Below are 15,008 nucleotides of genomic sequence, written 5' to 3'. Positions count from 1 at the left end.
TCCCCACTGGGGTTGCGGATGCCTGTGTAAGCCCCGAACTTGCAGGCGCCAAAACCCTAGAGGGGGTGGTTGGTTCGTACCACTCCTGAGCCTGGACTACAGAAGGCCATGACAATGATGTCCAAGTCTGTTTGGATTGTGTATGTGTTCATGCAGGTTGTACATTTTCGTGCATTCCCTAGTTTCATGTGTCATTCCACCTACCTCCCCTCTCCTGCCGCTCATTCCAGTCATCCTGTGTGTCAACACCTGTCCCGACTGCATATCCCTAAACCTCCTTCCCCACCAGGGTCTCAGGGGCCTGTGTGAGTTTGACCTTGCAGGCACCCGGGACATGGTGGGGGTGGTTGTTTCGTGGCACTCCCGCGCCTGTACAGGGGACCTCTGACAGTACACATCCATTCATGGTGCATCATCCTATGTCATGTACCACACATGTCTCACATCCTGTCGTGACATTGTTTTGCTGTGCTACCTTGGTTGTTGCATCATTGTGGTAGTACTTGGCCTTTGTGAGGTACTGCTACGTCAAGTCATCTACTGGAGGGTGTTTGGGTTCGTTTTTATGCCTTGGATTTTGTGTTTCGGAAATGAGTGTGTATTCTGAGGGTTCAGGCATCTTTTTACACACAAGGTGGGAGATGGTGACGAAGGGTTAAGGTGATCCTGTGGCCAGGTGGAATTGAGGTTTGGGGGCTCCATGACCCAGGTGCAGTTGTTCAGTGGGTCATGTCATTTGTGAGGGAGGGGGGGTTGTTGTTGATTGTTGCCTTGCCCTGCAGTGTGATGGGAACTCTGACATAGTAATGGTGGTATCCCATGTACATGTTGTGTTCTGCTGATCAATGCCTGTTCATGTGTTGTGTTTTCCTTTCAGGTGCGAGGGGATAGTTGTGGTTTGACATGCTGGGGTGTACACATGGTGGATGTTCACATGTGATGTGTAGGGAACACTGATGTTCACTTGAGTGCACATGCATATATGGAGTGCATGTCCTTGCAGAACCACACACTTGCACTCTGATGCACTACATGTACTCCCACCCTTGCATATACACGTGTACACTGTTTGCCTTCTGGTGCCCACTGTGTCCCGGCAGCACATGTTCTGTGACCGATCATGGATCCAGTACATGCCTGATTTGATGTTTGACGTGGTCTGTCACTTAGATGTGATGCTCAGGGTGTGCATCACACACAATGGCTGTTCACTGTGCTGTGCGCTGAGCAGTGTGATGCAGGAGTAGGACACTGCACACATGAGCTGCAGTGTTGATTTTGCAATGCATGATGTGCATGTAGACAGGCATTCATTGTGATGTTACGTCTACGACTGTTGTAATGCATTTGGAAATGACTTATTTTGGGTGGGAGGTTGTTGGTCTGTCATTTCATCTGATTCCGGGTCAGGCAGCAGTGTCCGATGCCACTGTGCATTTAGGACATGGCAATGTGTACCTTATCGTTACTGCATTGGTGTATGGGTATTGCGTGCCATGACATGTTGATGTTTGGGAGGGTTTGTGTGACATGACAGTGATGGCCATGGCCTGGTTTGCAGGTGTGTGTGATGCACACCTTGCATGTCCGTGTCATCCGCTTCTCAGAGCAACTAGCTGGGGGTAGATTTCTCTCCGCAGCAGGGCCCTCCCCTTGGAACAGACTTCCGGCCTGACTTGAACTTGAGGGGAATCATCTCCAGTTCTGGAAGCACCTCAAGTCCTTCCTCTTTGCTTCTGCTTACTGTCTGCCTCTCCCTTGCAGAATTCTCCACTGGAACTGCACAGGAGCTGCAACTGGGCCACTCTCACCGACCTTGGTCCCTGGCCCAGCCACTCTCCACTTGCACTGCCTCCCTGGCAACCCCTGCACTGCAGTACTGTCTCTCTATCCCTACAGCCCTCCCTTCCCAGCACTTGTCTGCACTCACCTTTGTAGTTGCCACCAGGTGACCTATGACCTATGTATTATTTTTTTGGGCTACTTCCCCTGTACTGGACTCCCTCCCACCCTTCCCCTTGCACTTTTTCCATTCCCCCTACCCCTGCACTTGCACGATCCCAATGACACCTGGCCTAGTAGTACCGTTCTCTGTGTTCCCTTGTTCCCCCCTCCCTGCCTCATTGCGCCTTGGAATACTTGTGTATGGCCCATATCATGTCATATGTCATATGTGTGCCTTTTGGTCACACAGGATAGCTTGTGTTTAAGTAGCTAGGGATGCAGACGATGTGGCACTTCCATGGCAACTATCTCAGGGTGGTAAGGTTGTGACAGTTGACTGTCTCTTTGTCATCATCGATTGTCACCTGGTATGTGCCAGGCCTGTGTGCACTCCGCAGGGGTGGGAGTTTAGGTGAAAAATGTGGCCACAAGCTGGGTCCGGGCTTCCTCGCCACGTGCCCTGTCCCCTCCCATGGGCAGCGCCTGTGGTTGGGGATGTGGGGGCACCACCATGTCCACCGGGACGCCCTGCCGTGTTGCAACATTGTGCAGGACACATGCTGCCACAATGATCCTGCACACTACTGGTGGTGCATAGAGTAGTTGCCCACCAGAGCGGTCAAGGGAGCGGAAACGTGACTTCAGCACTCCGAATGTGCGCTCCACTATGCCCCTGGTTGCAATATGGTCGGCGTTGTATCTTACCTGGGGTGGTGTGGTGGGGTTCCGGATTGGCGTCATCATGTGGTTGCTCAGAGGGTAGGCACTGTCCCCTGGGGAGATGATAATAGTTGAGATAATTAGGGTTTGGATATTTGTCTGTGTGTGACTTGCATGCATGTGCAAGGGCATTTGTACTGACCTAGGAGCTATGTGTCGCCATGCTGCCCAGCTTCCAGGACCCGGCTCAGGGCGGACATTCTGTATATGAAACTGTCATGGGTGGAGCCAGGGTAGTTTGCATAGACAGAGGTGATGATTCCCTTTGCATCACATACCACCTGTACATTGATGGAATGCCAGTGCTTGCGGTTTCGGTAGATGTGCTCAATGGCCCTAGGTGGACGTAGGGCCACATGGGTGCAATCTATGGCACCGAGCACTTTGGGGAAGTGTGCCACCCTGAAAAAATCCAGGACAACGGCCTGCCTTTCTGCGGGTGTTCTGGGCATGTATATGTGCCTGCGGACTGAGGGGCGCGCTGTCATGATTGCCAGTACCTGGTGTAGGCAGCGTGACTGCGTGGCCTGTGAGACCCCCCCCACTATGGCAGTGGTCCGCTGAAATGACCCAGTGGCCAAAAAATGCAGGACATTGAGCACCTTCTCCAAGGGGCTCAATGCTTGGGAGCAAAGGGTGGGGGATGTGAGGTCATCTTCCCACTCCCTGACCAGGTCTAGGATGATATGGGGTGGAAACCTATACCTGCCATAGACCTGGTCGTCAGGCATCCCAAAAAGGCTTGTCCGTGTTGCGAAAATGCGTGCCCTGGCTATTCTCCTCCTCCTGCGGTGTCCCACGATCAGTGCAGCGACAAATGGGGCATTCATCGTAGCTGTATATACGCGTTTGTTGTTTGCGCGCACTTTTATGCTGTGCGCGGGGACGCTTCCGCCTGCCTTCGTGTGGCAGACGCGTTGACGCCTGTGCACGTCTTTTGCCGTGCGCGTGTTTCCCGTGTTCGGATACGGTCCGAGTGTCATCGCGTGTGATCGGAGGGGAGTGTGCGTACACGCAAGTGGCCTGGGTACGTGTGTTTCGGGGTGCCCGGGAAGTTCCACACGCGATTAGCCTGGGTACGTGTGTTCCGGGGTGCCGGGAACTTTCACACGCGATTGGTGGAAATCCACGTGTGTTCTGTCATCACGTGCAATGAGGGAAACACCTGCACGCGTCACGTCACTTACACGCATAGGCCCTTTCCTCGTATTACACGCGGACGTGCAGTTTTTCACGCGCGCTGAAATGCGCATGCACGTCTGTACGCATCACGTCACGGGCGCTTGCGCTTGAGGGGCCTTCTCTCCAATGAAAATGCGTATGCGTGCAGACGCGCTTACGCACTAAGGGCCTTTCCTCGAATTACACGCTGACGTGCAGATTTTTCACGTGCCAAATCACTCCGTATCAAGCTGGCCACGCGAAAACACACGGAAGACCACGCTCCTGCCCAGAAGGCCGAATCACTGCCCCCCAGTGCCCCGAGCAGCCTCCCACGTGCCATCTGCTGCTGCCTGCCTGCCTGCCCGCCTGCCTGCTGCCACCGTGCCCTGCCATTTGGTGCCTGCACATCAGCCATCTGCAGGGGTCCAGTTGCTGTGTCCACCCCTGCTGGTACAGAAGACTCCCGTCTCGAATAACATCGCTCCACAGCCCAGCCCCAGGACCCAGTTGCCCACCCACTCCTGCCCCTGGGGTTGCCATGTCGGGCACATCCACATCTGACCCCAGTGGCAACCCCCGGCCAGAGGGGCAGAGGGGCACCAGCTTCACTGCCACCGAAGTTGGTGTCCTGGTGGAGCAAGTCCTGGGGCAGTATGATGCCCTCTTCGGATCGTCCCGCGCCAACAGGGAAGGACGGGATAGGATCTGGGCCGACTGTGTGGTTGCCATCAACGCGGAGGGGGTGGAAACCCGCACCATCCAGAAGGTCAAGAAGCGCTGGGAGGACTTGAGGTCCAGGACCCTCATGAAGGCCCGGCGCCTCGTGGAGGGGGGCCGGGGCCGCATGAGTTCCATCCAGTTGAGGGTCCTGGAACGCGCACACCCAGCGCTCCACGCCCAGATCCTTGAGAGGGAGACCCGTCTGGAGTTGAGCGGTAAGTGGCCAAGCATTGCTGTGTGAGACAGGGCATGTTGTAGTGTGCTGGTTGTCTGATACTTGCCTGCATGTGTGACATAGGCCATGTACGCATGTATGTGTGCAGGGACATCATGGGAATGCATGTGCGACCTGTAATGTGTGAACCACACGGTTGTTGCATGTGTTTGAATGCGACATGGGGAGCCCTGTGCAGATTGCACACATGAGAGCATGGCAGTCTCTGTTCCTGGACATGGGTGGGGGCGAGGGATGGGTGCTGATGCCAGATACATATGTGGTATCCATGTCTGTGTGCCTGACCTGCGTGTCTGTGACTTGTGAGTGCCATGGATGCATGACACATGTCTGTGACAATGTACAGATTCAATGATGCAGCCTAGTCATCCTTGTATGCACTGTGATTGGGGTGTACGGGGCCAGATGGATGTGACTGAGGTGAAATGTGTGCATGTGATAGGCATGACCCATGATGCATGTGAGTCCCATTACATTGTATGATTCGAGAGTCCATTGGACATGCATTGAAATGTCCATGGCACGCACCATGACTGTCACTGTGTGTGTTTTGCCTGGACTGACACATGTGTTGTGGTGTGACATGATGGAAGTGTACTTTGACAGTGGCACTCATCTGCTATTGCTTCCTGTCTAGGGGACCATTGTACAGTACCCTGATGCTTGTGTTCTATGTCTCCCTCTACGCAGCGGCTAGTGAAGGAGAGGGCGGAGACGGCGCTGTGGAGCAAGGCGGTGGGGATGCCCCCACGGCTGCAGCGGAAGGGGTGGGTGAGCCCCCACAGGGGCCTGCTACGGCAGTAGACGGCGAGGAGCCATCCAGGTTGGTGGTTTCCACAGAGGAGGAGGAGGCCGCCACTGAGGCGCACATGGGGCCTGGTGGGGGCATCCCTGCTGGTGCAAGTGGTGCAGTCCAGGGGCAGGGGCAGGAGACAGCACAGGTCACCGTGGAGGGGCCTGTGCATGTCGCTGTCCCTGAACCTGTGGGTGCACCACCTTGCACCAGCAGGGATGCCCCGTCCCAGGCCCGTCCGCAGGTAGAGGGGATGTCCATGTCATCTGACTCCCCTCCATCTGCGGACGAGGGGACCCCTGGCCGTGTGGAGGAGGTCCTGATTGGGGTCGCGATGCGCACGGCTGTGATTCGTGATGCCGTGCGTGCTTCCCAGGAGGAGCACGCACGTCATCACGAAGAGCACCGTGCCGACGTGGCCCAATTGGGATCGGCCATGTTCGGGGGTTTCCTGCATGTGTCGGCCAATCTGGCGGCCCTCTCCTCCTCTGTGGAGACTATACGCCAGTCGTTCTCCTTGCCGTCTTCCGGCCCAGATGCCACCAGGGCCCCCTGTGGACCTGCTCTGACCAATGCAGCCAGCTCGGTGGGGATCCCATCTCTGCCACAGTCGGGAGTCAGAGGTCCAGCAGGGGTGGACAACACAGCAACTGGACCCCAGCAGATGGAGGATGTGACGGCATCATCGGGCAGGGCACGTGCACGACGGCGTCGGTGGTTTCCATCATCCTGGATGCCGTCGTGCTGGCAGAGGCAGTGGCGTCGGAGGCAGCAGCAGGCTCGACGTGGGAGGCATCATGGCTCGGGGCCATCAAGATCAGAGGGGCAGGCATCGGCCGGAGGGCAGGAGAACCCTGGGATGGTAGTGTCTTCCATGTGGGAGCAGTTGGTCCAGCGGATAGGTGCGGAGCAGCAGCGGGCGGAAGAGGAGCGGCTCACCATGGTCAGGGCGGAGTTCTCCATGCGTCGGGCGTTGAGGCGGGCTGAGTGCCTCGAGGAAGCTCGCAGGGAGTTTGAGGTGAACATGGGGTTATCCCTGCGAGACTTCGGGGCCAGGACAGAGTCCCGCCTCCAGGACATCGACATGGAGTTCGATGATGCCCTGGCCGGCAACATCACAGAGTGAGCCGCAGGACTTGCCCGCTGCCATTGTATATAGTTATATAGTTAGTGGTAGGTTTCCTTTGAATTATTTTTTTTTTTATTTGGTTGCGATTGGACAACGCGCCACTTTTTTGTATATAGTTCAGTTTTTAGTTAGTTGACATAGTTAGGTTTCATTTGGTTGGGCTCATGGACCCGGGATTGTCTTGTATATAGTTCTTCTATGGATTTTTGGATTTTTTGGATTTTTTTCATGGACATTCATCTTCTTTTTGTTGTTTTGCTTTGTGGTTTTTCTAATTTCATTTCCATTCTTGTTGATTTTCAATACATTTTTATTTTCATCCTTCAATGTGTCGTATCATCTCATTACTTTCATGCATGTCATGTTGGGTGTTTTAACATTCACTTGCAGCCATTGTGTGTGACAGACATGTGTTCATTTGCATTATTTACATTGGGTGTGTAACATGTAATTGCCTTTGATATGTGGGTGGATGTGATAGTTGGTTGGGCCTTTTGGCAGGGGAGGATGGCCATTACGGACATGATTGGGGATTGTTGGGACCCAGGTGCAGGAGGGCATGGATGGGACATGGGTGGGGGCCTGCTGGCAGGTGCCCCACAGTGCTGGGGGGTGGGGGTGGTGGGAGACATGAGTTGGACATGGGTGGGGGCCTGCTGGCAGGTGCCCCACAGTGCTGGGGGGTGGGGGTGGTGGGAGACATGGGTGGGGGCCTGGTGGAGGCTGCCCCTGGTGACTGGGGGGGTGGGGGTGCTGGGAGACATGGGTGGGGGCCTGGTGGTGGGTGCCCCTGCACTGCTGGGGGGTGGGGGTGGTGGGGGACATGGGTGGGGGCCTGGTGGAGGCTGCCCCTGGTGACTGGGGGGGTGGGGGTGCTGGGAGACATGGGTGGGGGCCTGCTGGCAGGTGCCCCGCAATGCTGGGGGTGGGGGTGCAAGGGGACATGAGTTGGTGATCATTGGTGCAAGGAGACATGTGCCTTTGCTGGGGGGCATGCCCATGTTGGGTGGGCTGCCTGCGGGACATGACCAGGGATGCAGGGTAGTCCCCTGTGGTGTGGGCTGCCTGCAGGGGCCGTGGAGGGTGTACAGGGAACACCTGGGAGGACCCACACTGGCAAATCACATGTAGGACTCCCCGGCACTCCTGAAATACACGTACCCTGCTGAAATCGCGTGTAAAACTTCGTGCGCACCCCTGTAATACCCGCACGCAGCCCAATCGCGTGTGAAACTTTGCGTGCACCCCTAATACCCGCACGCAGCCCAATCGCGTGTGGAACTTCCCGCGCACCCCTGAAATACACGCGCCCAGGCCAATCGCGTGTGGAACTTCCCACGCACCCCTGAAATACACGCGGCCAGGACAATCCCATGTGGAACTTCCCACGCACCCCTGAAATACACGCGCCCAGGACAATCGCGTGTGGAACTTCCCGCGCACCCCTGAAATACACGCGCCCAGGCCAATCGCGTGTGGAACTTCCCACGCAACCCTGAAATACACGCGGCCAGGCCAATCGCGTGTGGAACTTCTCACGCACCCCTGAAATAAACATAGCCCGCTCCCCCAGGCCCGATCGCGTGAGAAAGTTCACGCAAACCCCTGAAATACACGTAGCCCGCTCCCCCAGGCCCGATCGCGTGAAAAAGTTCACGCGAACCCCTGAAATACACGTAGCCCGCTCCCCCAGGCCCGATCGCGTGAAAAAGTTCACGCAAACCCCTGAAATACACGTAGCCCGCTCCCCCAGGCCCGATCGCGTGAGAAAGTTCACGCGAACCCCTGAAATACACGTAGCCCGCTCCCCCAGGCCCGATCGCGTGAGAAACTTCACGCGAACCCCTGAAATACACGTAGCCCGCTCCCCCAGGCCCGATCGCGTGAGAAAGTTCACGCGAACCCCTGAAATACACGTAGCCCGCTCCCCCAGGCCCGATCGCGTGAAAAAGTTCACGCAAACCCCTGAAATACACGTAGCCCGCTCCCCCAGGCCCGATCGCGTGAGAAACTTCACGCGAACCCCTGAAATACACGTAGCCCGCTTGCCGTGCTGGTACAGGGTTAGCGCAGCCCTTTGCGCTGGATTGGGGATTTTGATGGCTTTTCCCTGCGCGGAAGGCGTTCTTGGGGGCGTAACTGGCGCTGCTGCAAGGTCGGCTGGTTTTGGTGAATACGCTGTGCGCGGAAATGGGTTTTGGCGCACGCGGCTGGCGCAGGGATTCGCACGCGCACACTGTGCGCCAGCCGCGTGCGCCACTTGTGCGCTGAATTCTATGAATTACCCCCTAAATGTTAATGATACCTGCAATGCTAAGAAAACAGATTGTCCTGATTTGGTTTTGCATAATGATTCTGAGATGCAAATACATGTAAAAAAAAATTGAGATTTGCACAAATGAAAAAGGAAAACATGAGATTCCAAAAGAACAAAGGGACAGATTTAAGAAAGACAACGCATGCATTGGGAATACAAGTGAACAGGGAGTAAGTGGGGATGCTAGAACCCCTTCCTTGAGCAATCAAAACACTAACCAAACACAGGCAGAAAGAATAAATACTCCAAAGGAGGGTACAGATCAATCACCTGAAGAGTTCTTTGAGCCACAGATTTTTGAAGAAGTTATAAAGAATGGTAACATACCAAATAACCACAAATGCACAGAACTAGGAAATGGCAAATTACCAAGTGATGTTTTTACACATGTTCAGCTGGAGAATTGTAGTGTGACCTCTGATGATCCCCGGATGGATGGGCGAACAGTGGCCACACTCCAAAAGACCTCTGAATATGGGGAAATGAATAAAGTCTCTCACATAGAAATGGACAGAAAGGAGGGAAAAATGTCTCTCCATTTACCAATGTGCTTAGCCAAAAGTGAAAAAGGCCTGAGAAAGGTGAGTCCTGAAATCAGTAAGAATTCACACTTTTTATGTGTATTAGAGGAAGTTGAGGACAGGTACTATGCTCCCATCACTGTGGAAGAGAAATGCAATACATTTGTGATGATTGACACCGGCGCACAGGCCACAATTATGTCCAAAGAATTGGTAAAAAGTATCAATGAAGGGAGATCTCCACAGAATCAGATCACAGTGAGGGAAAGTGAGGGTCCAGTGCATACATTTTAATGGTGAGGAGGTGCCTATTATAGGTGTTACCGAAGTTGACATAAAGATAGGAAAACACAGAATGAAACAGGAAGTATTGATCACATCGATTTGTGAAATTCCATTTCTGATGGGGACAGATTGCCTGAAAAGGTTTTCTCCTCTCATAGATGGGGTGAATGGAGTACCTTAGGCCTTAACCAAAAAAACTGTTGAGACCTAAGAAAATAAAATCACAAAACAGCAGTATAAATGAATGCCACACTGTTGCCAAAACGATTGATGCAGTGGAGGTATACCTTCAGAATAGCTGTATATCTAGCGTTACTGTCATTTTGATATGTCAAGATAAAATGCAAAGTGAAAAGGAAAAACAATCTGTTCAGATTTATTTAGATCCTAGGAAGAAATGGCAAACTGAAATAGATGAGCACACATTGCGCTTCTATTTAAAAGAGAAGAAATGCAAACAGAATACTATTCCTGAAACAGACACAGAAAAACACATTACCACTCTTGCTGAAATACACATGGAAGATGAGCAACCATGGGTTCACATTGGTATAAATGACCATTCTAAAGTGATAAAAGCTACCTTAGTGCTTGAACAGGAAAGGAGCTGTATTAATGACAAACTACTGCAGAAAATAATGGAGAGGGAGGAAATCCCAAAATTTAGAATTAAAAACCAATATGTCTCTGGTTTGGACAATCCAGACTTTGAAAACCAAATTGCAGGAGCATGCTAAAGATTAACATTCGACAGAAAACAATCGACCACAATGTGTGGATAGTGAGTGGAACACCAAATGATTTTTACATGGGCAATGATATCATACACAGAATGTGTATGGTGTTAGATTTCCTTAATCAAAAAATATGGTCCCGGCTCGGTAGGCCTGCACCTGAATTTGAAGACAAAAGAACAGCTTGTCATTGCACACAACTGGTTCCATATGCACTTGAATTACAGGTGAGGAAGGATACTATTATTCCTGCATTCACCAAGCAAGTTGCTATAACGCTAAAGTGCAAGAATGGACAGCAAATGAAAGATTCTGATGCATTTGTGTGCTTGAATGAATCCATAAAACAGCAAGGCCTGGATTATGAATACACCCCCTTGATAGATGTTGGAGAAGGGTCTGTCAAAATTATGGTGAATAATAAGGATGTCAGGATATTCATTTAGAAGAGAATTCTTTAGTAGGAATGGCCATACAAAAATCACATTATACTGCAGATTTCAATAACATGGTAATTGGAAATATCCCTGAGAGATATGTAGATGTACAGGGTGTGTTGCCAGAATATCTGGATTCTCAGACCAAAGGTATCTTTAAAATTCAATCTGTGTACCCTTATGATTCAAATGAGACAGTGTGTTGTCACCAAGAGAATTGTATAGTATTTGACTTAAATGAAAATGAAACGGAAAATCAACACATTGAAGTGGAGGCTAATATGCCAAAATATTTAAGAGTGGCAGCTTTACAGAGAGACACAGCCACACAGTTGGAAGAAAGCACAGAGATTCCGCCATTGGAGGATTTCCCAGAGTTTTCAAAAATGGCAGAGGAGCAGATTTTGTTAGCAGATGCATGTGATAGGGATGAGGATAAAAATGAATTGAGAAAAATATTTATGGAATTTAATGATGTTTTTGCTAAAGATGCATATGATTGCGGCCTAACTAATTTACATGTTGCCACATTACCGGAAGGATGTGGTAGAAATCCAGTTTTTGTGCGCCAATATAGATTACCACTGGCATGTTTAGAGTCATTGGCAGACATAATTAAAAACTTGTAGTCTCGGGGAATTATCAGGCCCATTCATAGTACCTCCAAAACTCCTATTTTAGGTGTGTTAAAGCCAAATGATCAATGGTGGGTGTGTGCAGACTTGAGAGAGTTAAATAAAAGAGTGCTAGTGTCCAGATGGTCACTGCCATTTATTGATCAAGGCCTTGCTCAGGTGCATGGCTCAAAGGTATTTACTACCTTAGATCTCACATCTAGATATTGGTGTGTGCCACTGGCAGAGGATATTCAAAATTTGTTTTCATTTTGATTTGATAAGACGCAATATGCATGGGCTAGAACACCGTTCGGGTACGTCAATAGTGGGAGCGAATTCGGCATATTCTGAGAAAGGCTATGCCCGATGAAGCAGAAAGAGGAATTATAGTTTATGTGGATGATGTCCTGATAAAAAATGAAAACTTAAAAAGCCATTTTGATGAAATTAGACATGTTCTTGGCCAATTGCAAAAGGCGGGTGCCAAAGTATCTTTACAGAAAGCACAGTGGTGCAAGAAGAAGGTGAATTTTCTAGGCCATGAAGTGACTGAACATGGGCTAAATCCACAAAAGAAAAAGGTGGAAGCCATTCAGAAATGGAAAGATCCTAAAAGTGTGAAAAGTTTAAAAAGTTTGTTAGGAATGACAGGATATAACAGGAAATGTATTGAAAATTATGCTGAAATTACTCAACCATTAATTAAACTATTGAAGCTGAATACGCCCTGGAAATGGGAAAAGGAGCAATCTGAGGCAGTCGCTAAATTAAAGGAATGTCTCATAAAGGCACCATGTTTAGCATACCCCATAAAAAACAGAGATTTCTTTATAGAAATAGGTTTCTCTGAACATTGCATGTCAGCAGTGTTATCTCAAAAACATGATTTGAATCACAAAACCATTGCCTATGCAAGTAAGGTATTTTCTCAGGTTGAAATGAAATTAAATTCAGTGAATGTGAGAAGACCCTGTTGACCACTGTGTGGGCTTTACAGCATTTCTGCCCCAATGTTCAGGGAGATAAGGTAATCATTGAGACAAATCATCAACCATTGCAGTTTTTAGAGAGTAAAAGGATTAGGTCAGGCAACCTAGCACAGTCCAGAATTACTTCATGGACATTAGCATTGCAAGGCTTTCCTGTAGAAGTGAGGTATGGCCAAAATAAAAAGAGCCCAGTTGCTCAAGGATTAGCAAATTTGCATGGCTGTGCAGCTGAATCTGTATCAAACGAAGTAGAGGTGGAATCTAGCTTGCAGGAGTTTGAACAATCACCACACAAAGCTTTTGATGAAAATACATGCAAGGGCTTGCCAACTGTATATGTTGACAGTTGGGCCTTTCACATTGAAAATGACAGTAATAAACAATTGGTATCAGGAATAGGAAATGTCTGGTTGTAATGTGAAGACATTCCTAGTATAGGGATGAGAATTGGGACTAGAAGTAGTCAGGTAGCGGAGTTGGCAGCCATTTATAAAGCAATTACTACTGCAGTTGATAATAAATTCAGTGAAATTGTCCTGGTGACTGATTCTGATTATGCACAAAATAGCTTTGTGGAATATTTGCTTGGCTGGAAAGCAAGAGGCATGATTACGTACAATAAAAAGCCCCTCAAACATGGAAAAATGATACAGGCCATAGACAAATTAGTGTCAGAGAATGATTTAACAATATTTTGGAGGAAAATTTGTGGACATTTAAAAACTCCAGGAGAAGATAAAGCAGGAAATAATAAAGCAGATTATTTAGCCAAAATTGGGGCTGTGATGGGAGAGTTACTACCCATTGAACATTTAATTGGTGAAATACAGATTGATGCAGTTACACAGTCTAAGGCTCCAAAAGAGGTAGAACAACAAGTAATGCAATGGAGTTATGATACACCAGATCAAGACCTGATTAAAATACAAAAAGATGATCCAATTTTGGGAATCTATTATTATCATTCGATAGACCCCGAACAAAATCCTTTAACTGAAAATGATTGTACACGAAAAGAAGAGTTGAGAATAAAAAACGAATCAGACTACAGGATGGACTCATGATTTAACAGGACAAATACAGTGGGTGGTACCCCTTTCAGTCAGAGGGCTAATGCTACACCATGCACATGGTGCAATAACTGCAGGACACAGAGGTTCACAAAAAACATTAGAACTATTGAAAGATTATGCTTACTGGCCACATATGTCCCAAGATGTAGAATTACATACTAGGGGGTGTCTAGTATGTGCCCAATTCAAACCCGCTTCACCAATGCATAGAGCTCCACTGATGAAAAGAGGGTTAACCCTTCCATGGTCAGATTTGCAAATAGACTATGTAGGGCCTGTAAAAAGGTCGAGCAGGCGGGAACCGTTATATTTTGAGCGTGGTTTGTTTGATGTCAAAATGGATAGAGTGTATTCCTGCACCAGATTGTAGTGCGCAAACCGCAGCTACATTACTGGTAAATCATATATTTTCAAGATTTGGGTTACCAAAAGAGTAGAATCAGACAGAGGAAGTCATTTCTCAAGCGCTTTAATGAGTAAGGTGTGGCAGATACTGGGGGTGAAAAGAAACCTGCATATTTCATACAGACCTGCCTCTTCTGGGGGTGTTGAAAGTAACAACAGGTCTGTTGTGGACATTTTGAAGAAGTTTGTAGCAGAGACAGGTTCCAGTTGGGATTTACGTTTACCCTTGGTTTTGATGGCAATCAGATCAACCCCTGCCAAAGCAACAGGTATCAGCCCTCATGAGGTATTGACAGGTAGGAAAATGGTGCTGCCACAACATTTATTATACAGGACACATGAACAGACACTTGTAAGCGCATCTACAGTTCACGAATATGTGGATGAACTGACATGCATTTGCTTTTGTGCAGCATAATTTGGAAAAAGCAGCTAACAGTGCAAAGTCATATTATGATAAAAAGACATCTGTGAAAGAGTATAGTGTAGGGGATATACATTTCATTTTGGAAAAGGTAAACACAAAAACTCTAAGTTTCTGGCGGCATGGCAAGGGCCATTTAAAATTGTAGATACGGTGTCTCCAGTGGTCTACAAAATATTAAAGATAGAGGGTGAAACGGTAACAGAGCAATTTGTTCATGTTAACCAAATTAAGCCCTGTCATCCCAAACATGAAGTCAGGAGGATTGAGCAAGTAGGAACAGCTCAAGTGCCCTGAATACATGAAAGAAAAACACATAGTACCCTTCATAATATCCAATACCAGAGAAATAAAAATAGATGTGATTCTTGTTGTGAAATAGATGTAAATAAAATACCATAGGTGATTAACATTGACAAAAGGGGTCTGAAGCAGATGGTGTTATTTTAATACAAGGTTGAAATATGTTTAATGTATAATGATGTTATGTGTATATGTTTG

Source organism: Ambystoma mexicanum, chromosome 1q (genome assembly GCF_040938575.1).
Source record: "Ambystoma mexicanum isolate Mex_15411 chromosome 1q, UKY_AmexF1_1, whole genome shotgun sequence".
Lineage (NCBI taxonomy): Eukaryota > Metazoa > Chordata > Amphibia > Caudata > Ambystomatidae > Ambystoma > Ambystoma mexicanum.
This window is presented reverse-complemented; position numbering follows the sequence as displayed.